Raw genomic sequence first — 14,935 nt, forward strand, 5'->3', positions numbered from 1 at the left:
CCTGGAGCCAGGAGGAGAGGATCGCGCAGGATGCAGGAGAGGACCGCACAAGAAACCGAGCCCGGAGCCAGGGGGATAAGATCGCAGAGGATGCAGGAGAGGACCGCACAAGAAGCAAGACCCGGAGCCAGGAGGATAGGATCGCGCAGGATGCAGGAGAAGACCGCACAAGAAGCAGGACCCAGAGCCAGGAGGAGAGGATCGCAGAGGATGCAGGAGAGGACTGCACAAGAAGCAGGACCCAGAGCCAGGAGGAGAGGATCGCGCAGGATGCAGGAGAGGACCGCACAAGAAGCAGGACCCAGAGCCAGGGGGAGAGGATCACATAGGATGCAGGAGAGTACCGCACAAGAAGCAGGACCCGGAGCCAGGAGGAGAGGATCAAGGAGGATGCAGGAGAGGACCGCACAAGAAGCAGGACCCGGAGCCAGGGGGATAGGATCACGCAGGATGCAGAAAAGGACCGCACAAGAAGCAGGACCCGGAGCCAGGAGGAGAGGATTGCGCAGGATGCAGAAAAGGACCGCACAAGAAGCAGGACCCGGAGCCAGGAGGAGAGGATCGCACAGGATGCAGAAAAGGACCGCACAAGAAGCAGGACCCGGAGCCAGGAGGAGAGGATCGCGCAGGATAGAGAAAAGGACCGCTCAAGAAGCAGGACCCGGAGCCAGGAGGAGAGATCTAGGAGGATGCAGAAAAGGACCGCACAAGAAGCAGGACCTGGAGCCAGGAGGAGAGGATTGCGCAGGATAGAGAAAAGGACAGCTCAAGAAGCAGGACCCGGAGCCAGGAGGAGAGATCTCGGAGGATGCAGAAAAGGACCGCACAAGAAGCAGGACCTGGAGCCAGGATGAGAGGATTGCGCAGGATAGAGAAAAGGACCGCTCAAGAAGCAGGACCCGGAGCCAGGAGGAGAGGATCGCGCAGGATGCAGGAGAGGACCGCACAAGAAGCAGGACCCGGAGCCAGGAAGAGAGGATCGCGCAGGATGCAGGAGAGGACCGCACACAAAGCAGAACCCGGAGCCAGGGGGAGAGGATCGCGCAGGATGCAGGAGAGGACCGCACAAGAAGCCGGACCCCGAGCCAGGGGGAGAAGATCGCAGAGGATGCAGGAGAGGACCGCACAAGAAGCAAGACCCGGAGCCAGGAGGATAGGATCGCGCAGGATGCAGGAGAAGACCGCACAAGAAGCAGGACCCAGAGCCAGGAGGAGAGGATCGCAGAGGATGCAGGAGAGGACTGCACAAGAAGCAGGACCCAGAGCCAGGAGGAGAGGATCGCGCAGGATGCAGGAGAGGACCGCACAAGAAGCAGGACCCAGAGCCAGGGGGAGAGGATCACATAGGATGCAGGAGAGGACCGCACAAGAAGCAGGACCCGGAGCCAGGAGGAGAGGATCAAGGAGGATGCAGGAGAGGACCGCACAAGAAGCAGGACCCGGAGCCAGGGGGATAGGATCACGCAGGATGCAGAAAAGGACCGCACAAGAAGCAGGACCCGGAGCCAGGAGGAGAGGATTGCGCAGGATGCAGAAAAGGACCGCACAAGAAGCAGGACCCGGAGCCAGGAGGAGAGGATCGCACAGGATGCAGAAAAGGACCGCACAAGAAGCAGGACCCGGAGCCAGGAGGAGAGGATCGCGCAGGATAGAGAAAAGGACCGCTCAAGAAGCAGGACCAGGAGCCAGGAGGAGAGATCTCGGAGGATGCAGAAAAGGACCGCACAAGAAGCAGGACCTGGAGCCAGGAGGAGAGGATTGCGCAGGATAGAGAAAAGGACAGCTCAAGAAGCAGGACCCGGAGCCAGGAGGAGAGATCTCGGAGGATGCAGAAAAGGACCGCACAAGAAGCAGGACCTGGAGCCAGGATGAGAGGATTGCGCAGGATAGAGAAAAGGACCGCTCAAGAAGCAGGACCCGGAGCCAGGAGGAGAGGATCGCGCAGGATGCAGGAGAGGACCGCACAAGAAGCAGGACCCGGAGCCAGGAAGAGAGGATCGCGCAGGATGCAGGAGAGGACCGCACACAAAGCAGAACCCGGAGCCAGGGGGAGAGGATCGCGCAGGATGCAGGAGAGGACCGCACAAGAAGCCGGACCCCGAGCCAGGGGGAGAAGATCGCAGAGGATGCAGGAGAGGACCACACAAGAAGCAGGACCTGGAGCCAGGAGGAGAGGATCGCACAGGATGTAGGAGAGGACCGCACAAGAAGCAGGACTCGGAGCCAGGGGGTGAAGATCGCTGAGGATGCAGGAGAAGACCGCACAAGAAGCAGGACCCGGAGCCAGGAGAAGGGGATCGCGCAGGATGCAGGAGAGGATCACACAAGAAGCAGGACCCAGAGCCAGGAGAAGAGGATCGTGCAGGATGCAGACAAGGACCGCACAAGAAGCAGGACCCGGAGCCAGGAGGAGAGCATCGTGCAGGATGCAGAAGAGGACCGCACAAGAAGCAGGACCTGGAGCCAGGGGGGAGGATAGCGCAGGATGCAAAAGTGGACTACACAAGAAGCAGGACCCGGAGCCAGAAGGAGATGATTGCGCAGGATGCAGAAGTGGACTACACAAGAAGCAGGACCCGGAGCCAGGAGGAGAGATCTCGGAGGATGCAGAAAAGGACCGCACAAAAAGCAGGACCCGGAGCCAGGAGGAGAGGATTGCGCAGGATAGAGAAAAGGACCGCTCAAGAAGCAGAGCCCGGAGCCAGAAGGAGAGGATCACGCAGGATGCAAAAGAGGACTACACAAGAAACAGGACCCGGAGCCAGGGGGAGAGGATCGCGCAGGATGGAGAAAAGGACCGCAAAAGAAGTAGGACCCGGGGCCAGGTGGAGAGGATCACGCAGGATGTTGAAGAGGCCTACATAAGAAGCAATTCCCAGAGCCAGGTGGAGAGGATTGCGCAGGATGCAGAAAAGGACCGCACAAGAAGCCGGACCCCGAGCCAGGGGGAGAAGATCGCAGAGGATGCAGGAGAGGACCACACAAGAAGCAGGACCTGGAGCCAGGAGGAGAGGATCGCACAGGATGTAGGAGAGGACCGCACAAGAAGCAGGACTCGGAGCCAGGGGGTGAAGATCGCTGAGGATGCAGGAGAAGACCGCACAAGAAGCAGGACCCGGAGCCAGGAGAAGGGGATCGCGCAGGATGCAGGAGAGGATCACACAAGAAGCAGGACCCAGAGCCAGGAGAAGAGGATCGTGCAGGATGCAGACAAGGACCGCACAAGAAGCAGGACCCGGAGCCAGGAGGAGAGCATCGTGCAGGATGCAGAAGAGGACCGCACAAGAAGCAGGACCTGGAGCCAGGGGGGAGGATAGCGCAGGATGCAAAAGTGGACTACACAAGAAGCAGGACCCGGAGCCAGAAGGAGATGATTGCGCAGGATGCAGAAGTGGACTACACAAGAAGCAGGACCCGGAGCCAGGAGGAGAGATCTGAGGATGCAGAAAAGGACCGCACAAAAAGCAGGACCCGGAGCCAGGAGGAGAGGATTGCGCAGGATAGAGAAAAGGACCGCTCAAGAAGCAGAGCCCGGAGCCAGAAGGAGAGGATCACGCAGGATGCAAAAGAGGACTACACAAGAAACAGGACCCGGAGCCAGGGGGAGAGGATCGCGCAGGATGGAGAAAAGGACCGCAAAAGAAGTAGGACCCGGGGCCAGGTGGAGAGGATCACGCAGGATGTTGAAGAGGCCTACATAAGAAGCAATTCCCAGAGCCAGGTGGAGAGGATTGCGCAGGATGCAGAAAAGGACCGCACAAGAAGCAGGACCCGGAGCCAGGAGGAGAGATCTCGGAGGATGCAGAAAAGGACCGCACACAGGAGCAGGACCCGGAGCCAGGAGGAGAGGATCGCACAGGATCCAGGAGAGGACCGCACAAGGAGCAGGACCCGGAGCCAGGAGGAGAGGATCGCAGAGGATGCAGAAAAGGACCGCACAAGGAGCAGGACCCGGAGCCAGGAGGAGAGGATCGAGCAGGATGCAGAAAAAAAGGACTGCACAAGGAGCAGGACCCGGAGCCAGGAGGAGAGGATCGAGCAGGATGCAGAAAAAAAGGACTGCACAAGGAGCATGACCCAGAGCCAGGAGGAGAGGATCGCATCGGCAGGAGCAGTGTAGTTTAGTTAATTATAGTTTAGTTTAGGGCAGTGTCGTGTTAGTGTAGTTTAGTAGTGTAACTGGTAGGGGCAACAGGGATTAGTGTAGTGTAGCTGGGCAGAGTTGTGTAGACAGAGTAGCTTAGAGACAATTTATTGGAGGTAAAAATTACAGTAATAATATTAATAACATTAATTAATCTATGTACGTGTGTGTGTGTGTGTGTGTCTGTGTGTGTGTGTGTGTGTGTGTGTGTGTGTGTGTGTGTGTGTGTGTGTGTGTGTGAGTGTGTGTGTGTGTGTGTGGGTGGCACTGTGGCCATCACTCGAAAACGCCTTGACTGATTTAAATCAAACTTGGTATGCAGATACTTTACTACCTGTGAACATATGTTCTGGGGGTCTCGCAACCCCCCTGCACACCACAAACAGCTAGCTAATCAGATTTCACCCATTTACCTCAATGGAAAAAATGTGAAGGGCTGCCATTCTCACTATGATAAAGCCAGAGTCCCGAAACTTGGCACAGTTGGTCAATTGGTGATGGAGGCTCCAAATTTAGAGAAAGTGGGCAGAGCATAAAACAACCAATCAAAATTCAGACGCTCATTTTAAATGGGAAAATGTAAACTGCAGCCATTCTTAGACTGTTACTCACAGGGTTTTCAGACTTGGAGACTGGAATTAATATTCAGGAAAGTGAGTGGAGCCTACAACAGCCATTCAAAATTAATCTATTAATTTTCAAGGGGCATATTTAAATTGCTGTCATTCTTACACTGTTAATGGCAGAGGCCTCAATCCTGGTACAGTCAGTCATTGAGTGACTAGGTGTAATAATTACAAAAGGGGTGGAGCCACAAACAGCCAATCAGATTTGTTTCAATGGGAAAATTTAAATTATTGATGCCAAGGACCCCGAAGCTCTCAAACTTGGTCATTGAGTGACTGCATGTTTAGGTTAGAAAAAATGGCCAGAACCAACAACAATCAAATACATTCCTAGGCAACACCGGGTCACCAGTTAGTGTTCATATATGTTTTGCCATATAGACTGTAATTTGCTAATACTTATTTTTCAAAGTTATGCTAGGTACACACAATGAGATTTTCTGGCAGATTTACTGTCAGATCGATTATTTCCAACATGTCCGATCTGATGAGTGAACGGAAAATTGATCAGAAATCAGATGGGACATGCTGGAAATAATCGATCTGACAGTAAATGTGCCTGAAAATCTCACTGTGTGTACCTAGCAGAAGTGTTATGTGGTGTTCATTCTTCTGGCCTGTAGATGGCACTGTGATATTAATATGACACTGCTGTGATACTGCATGATTGCGTGGGATCTATCTATGCTGCTCTAGACTAGTTATTTTCTGTTTCTGCTGAGTCAGTGGGCCTGATTCACAAAGCGGTGCTAACAGTTAGCACGCTAGTGAAAAGCCCTTTATCATGCCTAAACTCTGTTTAGGCATGATAAGTTTAGGCATGATAAGTTTAGGTGTGATAAGTTTTTAGGCGTGATAAGTTTAAGCACCAACTGGGTTAGCACCGCAGTGCACAGCTGATCAAAAGTTTTGTGCTAGCAAAGTCTGGTGCACTTTGCATAGAGTTTAATGGCGCTGCTTTGCGTGCGGGACTTTGCGCGCGATCTAAACTTATCTAAACTTAGCATGCCTAAACTTATCATGCCTAAACTTATCATGCCTAAACTGAGTTTAGGCATGATAAAAATGGTTATCACGCCTAAAGTCTCTAACTGGGTTAGCACCGCTTTGTGAATAAAGCCCAGTGTGTGCTGGAGATAGAAGCTAAGTAAGCATAGCTCCCAACTGTCCCTCTTTTGGAGGGACAGTCCCTAGCCCTGTCCCTCTGTCCCTCTTTGCTCCTCATTGTCCCTCTTTCAGGACTTTGTCCCTCTTTCTATGTAAATATATATATTTCTCTACTAAAAAATGTGTTTGATTGACTCTAAACTCTATTCCCATCCTTTAAATTGATATATTACTATTTTTAAAATTTAAAATGTTAACATGAAGGAAAATGAACCAGGATTGAAAGGACCAGTGTGGTTTGAATTATAAAACAACGTATTTTTCTCATGAAATCTTTATGATATGCACGACTAGGGGTGTGCAAGGGGCGTGGTCAGGGTTGTGAAAGGGGTGTGGCTTAAGTGTCCCTCTTTCTCATCTCAAAAAGTTGGGAGGTATGGACCTAAGCATGGTTGATGTACAAACAATGTAACTTGTAAATAAACCTAGTTCAAGTTTATTCTGCATCAGTGATTACTGAACATAACATGTCATTATTGTTAAAAATAAAAAATAAGTCCTTCACTTTGGGTGAATAGATTTTTTATCACATAGTCCACCCATATACAAAGTGTGTTATTCCTTATAAGACCAATAAAAGAAAAGTGTTTTTAAAACAAAGTCAACCTTCAAATAATCCTTTTGCAGAAATGACTGCTTCAATGCGGCGTGGCATGGAGGCAATCACCCTGTGGCACTGCTTAGGTGTTATGGAGGCCCAGGATGCTTCGATAGCAGCCTTAAGCTCATCCAGAGTGTTGGGTCTTGCGTCTCTCAACTTTCTCTTCACAATATTCCACAGATTCTTTATGGGGTTCAGGTCAGGAGAGTTGGCAGGCCAATTGAGCACAGTAATACCATGGTCAGTAAACCATTTACCAGTGGTTTTGGCACTGTGAGCAGGTGCCAGGTCGTGCTGAAAAATGAAAATCATCTACATAAAGCTTTTCAGCAGATGGAAGCATGAAGTGCTCCAAAATCTCCTGATAGCTAGCTGCATTGACCCTGCCCTTGATAAAACACAGTGGACCAACACCAGCAGCTGACATGGCATCCCAGACCATCACTGACTGTGGGTACTTGACACTGGACTTCAGGCATTTTGGCATTTTCCTCTTCCCAGTCTTCCTCCAGATTCTGGCACCTTGATTTCCGAATGACATGCAAAAGTTGCTTTCATCCGAAAAAAGTACTTTGGACCACTGAGCAACAGCCCAGTGCTGCTTCTCTGTAGCGCAGGTCAGGCACTTCTGTTGCAGTTTCTGGTTCAAAAGTGGCTTGACCTGGGGAATGCGGCACCTGTAGCCTATTTCCTGCACATATAGACAAAAACACACTTCGCGCTGGCACTGGCCCTTTTAAGAGATCCAATATAATTGTGACACAAACCAGGTCGCCACCTGGGTTACTGCGTGAGTGTCTTCCGCGTCTAAGCCCCGCCTTTTTTGCGCAATCCCTGCAGCTGGAGGGTCCTGACCGCCGCGCGCTCGGTTCCGCTCTCCTCCTTGCCCGGGTCACGCCGCTCAGCTCGTGGGTTACTGCGTGAGTGTCTTCCGCGTCTAAGCCCCGCCTGTTGAGGCGTTTTTATTGAGGTGCAAGTGTGGAGGAAGGTGAAGCTACTGGAAGTGAAGGGGAGACTGCCGGGAGCGGTGGGGGACGACCTGTAACGGTCCCAGAGGCGAATCTTGACCTGGCAATAGGTCTTAACACACGGTGAGTGGCATCCACTCGGGTGTGGTGACGGCTGCCCTGTCTCTGTATTTATTGATGGACTTCTGAGAGGAGGATTGAAACTTGATGCGATAACAACAAATTGAGATATTGTGTGGACATTTGGGGACTGATGGGGGATGTGTATTGGACTCTTTATGACACATGAATTATCAGTACTAAGCCAACATTGTGTACAACTGTGAGCGCCTGCCTCTTGGTGGTTTATTTCCTGCACATGCCCGTACACGGTGGCTCTGGATGTTTCTACTCCAGACTCAGTCCACTGCTTTCGCAGGTCCCCCAAGGTCTGGAATCGGTCCTTCTCCACAATCTTCCTCAGGGTCCGGTCACCTCTTCTCGTTGTGCAGCGTTTTCTGCCACACTTTTTCCTTCCCACAGACTTCCCACTGAGGTCACGGTGCCTTGATACAGCACTCTGGGAACAGCCTATTAGTTCAGAAATTTCTTTCTATGTCTTACCCTCTTGCTTGAGGGTGTCAATGATGGTCTTCTGGACAGCAGTCAGGTCGGCAGTCTTACCCATGATTGCGGTTTTGAGTAATGAACCAGGCTGGGAGTTTGAGAAAACGCGGAAAAGCCGCCGCATGTGTTCAGAACAAGGCAGCTGATTCCGCGTCCAACGCGGCGGTTTGCACGCGTAGGCCTACATCTACCATTATGGCTGAACGCGGAGAAACCGCCGCATGCCCTGATAGCGGTGCGGCTGGTTCCGCGTCCAGCGCGGCGGGTGGTACACAACACATGGCTGGTGTGGCTGGGACTGATAGTCCACACAGGTTCAGAAGGACGCGCGCGCACACTGAGAGGCAGAACTTTTATGACAGCCAGAAGGGAGTCAGCTGACCAAGCCGGTCAGCTGACGATTCAACCAGTTCCCATTGGTCCAGCACTTAGGGGAGGCGCTGGAGAGCGCTGTGCTATATATACTGGGTGCTAGTCATTCACTGGTTGTCTGCCGTTGCGATCACTACGTGGAAGCACTCAGACCTTTTGTTAGATTCTGTGTTACCAGTTGTTATACTTCAGACTAGTTCCAGGGTGTTGATGATCAAGGACCTCACACCCAGATTAGGGAATTGTATTACCATTCTGTCATACTTCAGACTAGTTCCAGGGTGTCGATGATCACGGAGCTCACACCAAGACTAGGCATTGTTTATTATCTGTTATGACCTTCTGCTTTCCTGACCACTCTTCTGATTACTGATTTGGTACTTCGTTATATCTGATATTCTGTTGCCAAACTCTGCATGTTTTAGGATTACTGAATCTGTTTCCTGTCTTTGTACTTATCTGTCCGTGTGTTGCCGACCTGGCTTGCCCGACCTCGAGAGCTATCTCCCTACCTTAGAGATAGTTCACAGATCATTAGTGGCACACTCCTATTGGTGTCACTAACGCTCTGGTCCTTCCATCTCCTGGCCTGGCCCCTCCCTTCGGGAGATTCTCAGGTTACTGGAAGGCACTTGTTCTCTTTTGCAGTATAGCCTACTGCTCTGATACCTGTTCTCCAGGTATTGCTCTCAAAGTATTTACTGTTGCACCAAAACACTCATATCTCTCCGGTGTCCAGAGGTTAGTGATATATCTGATTATCGGTGATACTGCAGATCATCATCAATAATCGGGTATATATCTGTATTCTCGGTGATACTGCAGATCACCAATAATCAGACCCTCTCTGTGTTACACCGATCGTTACAGGGAGCTTTTAAAAGCCTCAGGAATCTTTTGCAGGTGTTCAGAGTTAATTAGTTGATTCAGATGATTAGGTTAATAGCTCGTTTAGAGAACCTTTTCATGATATGCTAATTTTTTGAGATAGGAATTTTGGGTTTTTCCCACCCTTTGAAATTGATATATTTATTTTTTCCAAACGTTAATATGAAGGAAAATGAACCAGGATAGAAAGGACCAGTATAGTTTGAATAAAACATATTTCTCTTATAAAGTCTTTATGGTATGTGTGACCAGGGGTGTGATTAGGGGTGTGGCATGGGCGTGTCTTGAGTGTCTCTCCTTATCGCAGTAAGTTGGGAGCAGGGGCTTCTCTAGCCATTTTGTCACTCCAGGCGAGAAATCCTGTGGCCCCCCCGTGATTGCCCCCAGCCCCATACCCCCCACCCCCGTGGTGAACACCACCCCTGTGGTGAACCCCACCCCCAAGACCCCCGGAAATCATAATACAGCAGCGTTTCACCAGAAAATACACTTATTGCGGCATGGGTTCACCAGAAAATAGTTGTAATGCAGCAGAGCGTTTCACCATAAAATATACTTTTTGCGGCATGCACTCACACACACATACACACAATATACACATGCACACAGTACACACACTTTACACAGTACACACACTATACACAGTACACACACACAGTACACACACTACACACACACACACACAAACACACACACACACACACACACACACACACACACACACACTATACACACAGTAGATATACACTATACATACACACTATGCTGCTACCAGGGGACGACAGGGACCTTTTGGCCTGTGGGGAAACATAGACTTGAGGCCCGTTATCATGGCAGCCTCAGCCCAAATTATCAAGTCACATTTGCAAATTGCTTGCGATTGCTATTGCGATTTTTGTCGTGCACTAGCCCAGAGAGAGGAGTGGAGTGAGACTGAGAATAGCAGGAGATGGAGCAGAGAGCTAATCTGTATTGCAGTCCCACATTACACAGAGACTAGTTGCCAGTAATAGGACTGCTGTCCCTGCCAGTCTCCCACACAAGTCAGAAAGTAGCCCTCCTGGAGTCTAGGGACTGTCAAAACTTTTCAACCTGTTTAACATCTTATCTGCACATGCAGTTATTATAACAATGGGGAGAGACAAGACAGATGTTTTCCCACGGACCCTCCAGGCAAGCTCTGCATCATGCTGTGTATATTTACCAGCTTGCCTGTCCTCTAATTGCACTTTTATCAGTGTGCCTAGTGTTTCACATTGCTGTACAACAACAAACCTGAATACACCAGACACCAGACCAGCCCTAAATCACTGAATAAAAGGCGGCCTGGGGGGCAGTCCATGCCAGGCTGCTAATCCTGCTATGCTCAGTCTCTACATCCACGCAGTTACCAATAGCAGAGAGAGAGGAACTGAATGAATCAGAGTGAAGAGTCAGGACTCAGGAGCTGATGCTGTACTCGGAGTCTTCTCTCACTGACTCATTACTGTGGTTCTTTGAATCAATGAGCTGAAGGAACTGAATGAATCAGTCAGTGAATCAGTTATGAGTCCAGTCAGGCGCTGCTGTTAACTGCTGCTGTGTAAACTGATACCTGAGTGGGCTGAGAAGCATTTCTTCTCTCACTACTCAGCAGCGCTCCTGGCTCCTCCTGCCGCTCTAGGCAAGAATTTATAGCTGCCTGGTGGGTGAGACGCCTGTGGTTGCGAGGTCCGATGCACAATGAGTTTGCATATGACAACACAGCCCAATGCTGCGCACAGCGTGAATATAGCATGTTCTCTGAATCCTCTGCACCTTCTTTGACATTGGATGTATTGCAGTCTACAGCCATCTTTTGGACTCATTAGGGATAGTTCACAGTGTCATCTGTTGCACTGCAGAATAATTCAACTCACTGCCCATACAATTCTATGGGCCTGTTCACAGTACTGCATTGTAACTGATCGCGTTATTGGAACTTGCTGCATGGCTTTTATTAATGTCTATGGCCATTCGCCAATCGCCATTGCAGTTCGCACACATTTTAATGCATGCATTGTGCAGCGTACCACTATGAATCCAGCCTTAGAAACCACTTTTGCAATGAAAAATCTACTGCAAAAATGCTGCCCCTGCCGACTGACATGGATGGCACCCTGGAGACCTCTCCCTCCGCTCCGTCCGGGGCAGGAAACTATACTGAAGTATAGCAGAAAGTAAGTAGCTTATATAGCAGGCTGCCTGTCGCTTATGCAAATTATTCTTTTGCAGTTCCTGTCCACGGTGGGGAGGGAGACAAGTCTCTTCCAGGGGTGCTGTCTGAGTGACGATCCGGGAAATAACAGCAATGTGAATCAAAAATGTTAGTGGAGATCAACAGGTCTCTTATCAAGAGTGAATTATACTACCAGCAAGTTTCTAATATATATATATATATATATATATATATATATATATATATATATATATATATATATATCTTTCCTTATGTTGAGGTGACATTTCTTATCATTAAAATCATCAAGCCCCTGTGGATTTACCCTTCAAGTAATCACTACAAGCCTGTTTTCTGATAAATATGTATTTTATTATTTTAGAAAGCATATAATTTAACTATAACTACATCCATAACTATAAAAATAACTATAGCTATAAATATAACTCCTGTTTATAACCTAAACGATAACAATGCACCATAATTTCCTTCCATGTTTAGACTGGACATCAGAAAAACATGGAAGCTTGCCACTGCTGAGACCCATGTGACATGGGTGTAACGCTTGCACTCACTCTCCTGGAGCCAAGAAAATGAAACATTTGCACAGTGCGGACACATCTCCCAGGGTGCTTTGCAGAGTATATCAGATTACATCACTAACTGTCTGTCACAATTAGTACACATGCACAAAGAATGTCAACTGCAGGGATCGGGACTCGGTCAGTTCAGGGCAGAGTGCTGTATAGAGGTGTTGCTAGCCTAGAGACGTGCAACACGCTCTGCTGCTATGGAGGGACGATGGTGTGTTGCTTGATGAAGCGGTTTCCAGTGGGAGGAGTAAAGGAGGCGAACGATGTGCTTAGCTGAGAGCGTGCATACGGAGCTTGTTATGGGTGTGTGATCCAGACACTACAGCAACCAAGGAGATTAACAGGACTGCCTGGCAACTGGTATTGTTTAAAAGTAAATAAAGCATTTATCTCAACCCAGGTTCTTTTTAAAGTGATACTGACACAAATTAAAAAAGTTTGATACTCACCTAAAGAGAGGGAGGGCTCTGACTCCTAGAGAGCGTTCCCATTCCTCTAGTGGTCCCCTCGTTCCAGTCCTATCGGCCCTGTTGCACATATTTGACCAACTGGTTGAATAGTCCCCAAGCACTTCTGAAGACGAGCAACTCAATATTGACCAAGTGTGAACATCGCATAGGTGGTGCATTGCAGTGCGGTAAGCCGCGTTACAAAGTGGCCATATACCGCACCGCAATGCACCACTGTGAATAGGGCCAGAGCATCTTTATTGTTCATGTAATATATAACACACTGTTCACTGGCCACAGTGTTGCTGCTGCTGCACACGCCTTCTATGATCATATTATGCTGTTATTTCTAAAATATCTGTATTCTATTTGACATTTTTAAGAAAACATACACATGCCATGCAGACTGTGTTCATAATTATATGATTATAGGTGGAAAACAACCTATTATCATATACAGTATATGTATGGTATATCCGGAAGCAGGAAATTTGTATGGACAATTTGGGCGCCCCATAGGCGCTAGTGCAAAATATCGGCAATTGGGTGCCCAAAGCAGAAATTCGGGGGCCTGCTTATTATCATTTTGCAAATTAGAAAAAGTTATAGTTTTTAAAATTGTTATTGTTCAAATATAGAAATGTATTGTGTTTGAAATTATTTGTCTTTTGCATTTACAAATTATTCTTACTGTATATACGTGCCTATAAGCCTAATTTTTCAGCACAAAAAATGTGCTGAAAAGTTACCCCCACGGCTTATATGCGAGTCAGTGGAGGAGAACGGATGGTGGAGCAGGTTTTGTTACTGGCAGAGGAGCGTAAGGATCGAGCACTACTGATCCTGCTTATGCCAGCTGGCTCCGTGCTGTGTCTGTGGCCCCCTTCCACCGCAATATGGTGTTCAGAGTGCGCTGCTCAAGGCTACCTGTGTCCCCGGGTTGTGGAGTACAGCGTGCAAGCAACGTGTCAACTCAGTGGTGCAATGATCAGGGATTCTATGGGGAGGGGTGCTGACTTGTACTGGGGCACATCTGGCTAATGTGGAGTGGGCTATACTGGGAGGGGGCTTATATGTGAATCGCTTTTTCCTGGCTTCTCAGTACCTCAGCTTCTACGCCGGTCGGCTTCTATGCAAGTATATATGGTTTCTGAAAATTATCATTTTGCAAATGAAAGGATTAGGAAGGGGGATTTTAAGGTTAGTTTTCAGGAAGCGGGGTTCTACAGTTAGGTGTCAGGAAGGGTTTTTTTAGGGTTAGGCGTCAGGAAAGGGGGTTCTAGGGTTAGGCTCCGGTAGAGCAAGGGTTCTGTGTAAGAGTAGGGTTAGGTTTAGTTATAGTAAAATAACGGTAATATTTACCAATTTACTATCATCATTACCGCTGTAAATATTTGTTCGTTTTCATTTGGTGCCCAATTCACAACGGTATTTATCATTTATATCAGCTTCACCTGGCACCCATTTATCGTTTATACTTATACTGGCTTCACCCGGCACCCATTTTTCCTTTTGCCTCTATTTCATGCACCCATATATCCCTTCTGAGGGACAGTTAGTGACATGACAATGTACTCTATAAAGCACAGTGGAAGATGTAAGCACTACATAAATATATAATAATAATATAGCAAAGTTAGTTTTGGATTCAATAATTACTGTCATAGCTTTTACTGAATTCAGTAAAGTGCACTGGATAATAAATAATTAAAGTGAAACCCCAGTTTTGTTTAGAAGTAAGACTTCCTGTGTAGTCAGCTCCACATATTGTTCCGATTAATGGCACATACAGGATACTATATACATACTCAGTTACTCCACACTAATATTAACAACCTGTTTCAAGATTTAAGGTGGCCATTCATGTTACAATTTTTATGTTCAATTTTACCTCAATTAGATTAAAATGATTAGTTGTACTGAAAAATGTAAAGTTTTTTTTTGTTTTTGTCTGAGGAATCTAATTGAATTTCCAATTTTTCGAGATTGGACATGTTGAAAATTTTAGACCAATTTTACCTGGAATTGTATGGTGTGTGATGGACTGTCAAATTGTATTCAACCAGAATAAATTGTGTATAACTATTCACAGTACATACCAAACGTTGTTGTTTGTATAAACAACAAAGAGGATGGAATTAGAGAGAGTGAAAAGAGTGTGTGTGTATATATGTATATAATGAAAAGATAGAAAGAGTATGTTATGGTATGTAGTATGAAAATAATATATTTGGAATTGTTTTTTTATGTAGAGTTATAATATGCATCTGTTTTGTACTTGGTTTACTTATGTCATTAATAAACAGAAATTACTGAGTGTCTGA

The 14,935-nt window shown here is 47.9% G+C and overlaps 1 protein-coding gene across 3 annotated transcripts in view; it reads right to left on the minus strand.

Annotated features, from left to right (window-relative positions):
• Positions 1 to 14,935, minus strand: part of LOC137518306 (ATP-binding cassette sub-family B member 5-like) — a 232,054-nt gene that overhangs the window by 110,341 nt on the left and 106,778 nt on the right. The window lies entirely within an intron of this gene.

The sequence above is a fragment of the Hyperolius riggenbachi genome, chromosome 5 (assembly GCF_040937935.1).
Source record: "Hyperolius riggenbachi isolate aHypRig1 chromosome 5, aHypRig1.pri, whole genome shotgun sequence".
NCBI lineage: Eukaryota > Metazoa > Chordata > Amphibia > Anura > Hyperoliidae > Hyperolius > Hyperolius riggenbachi.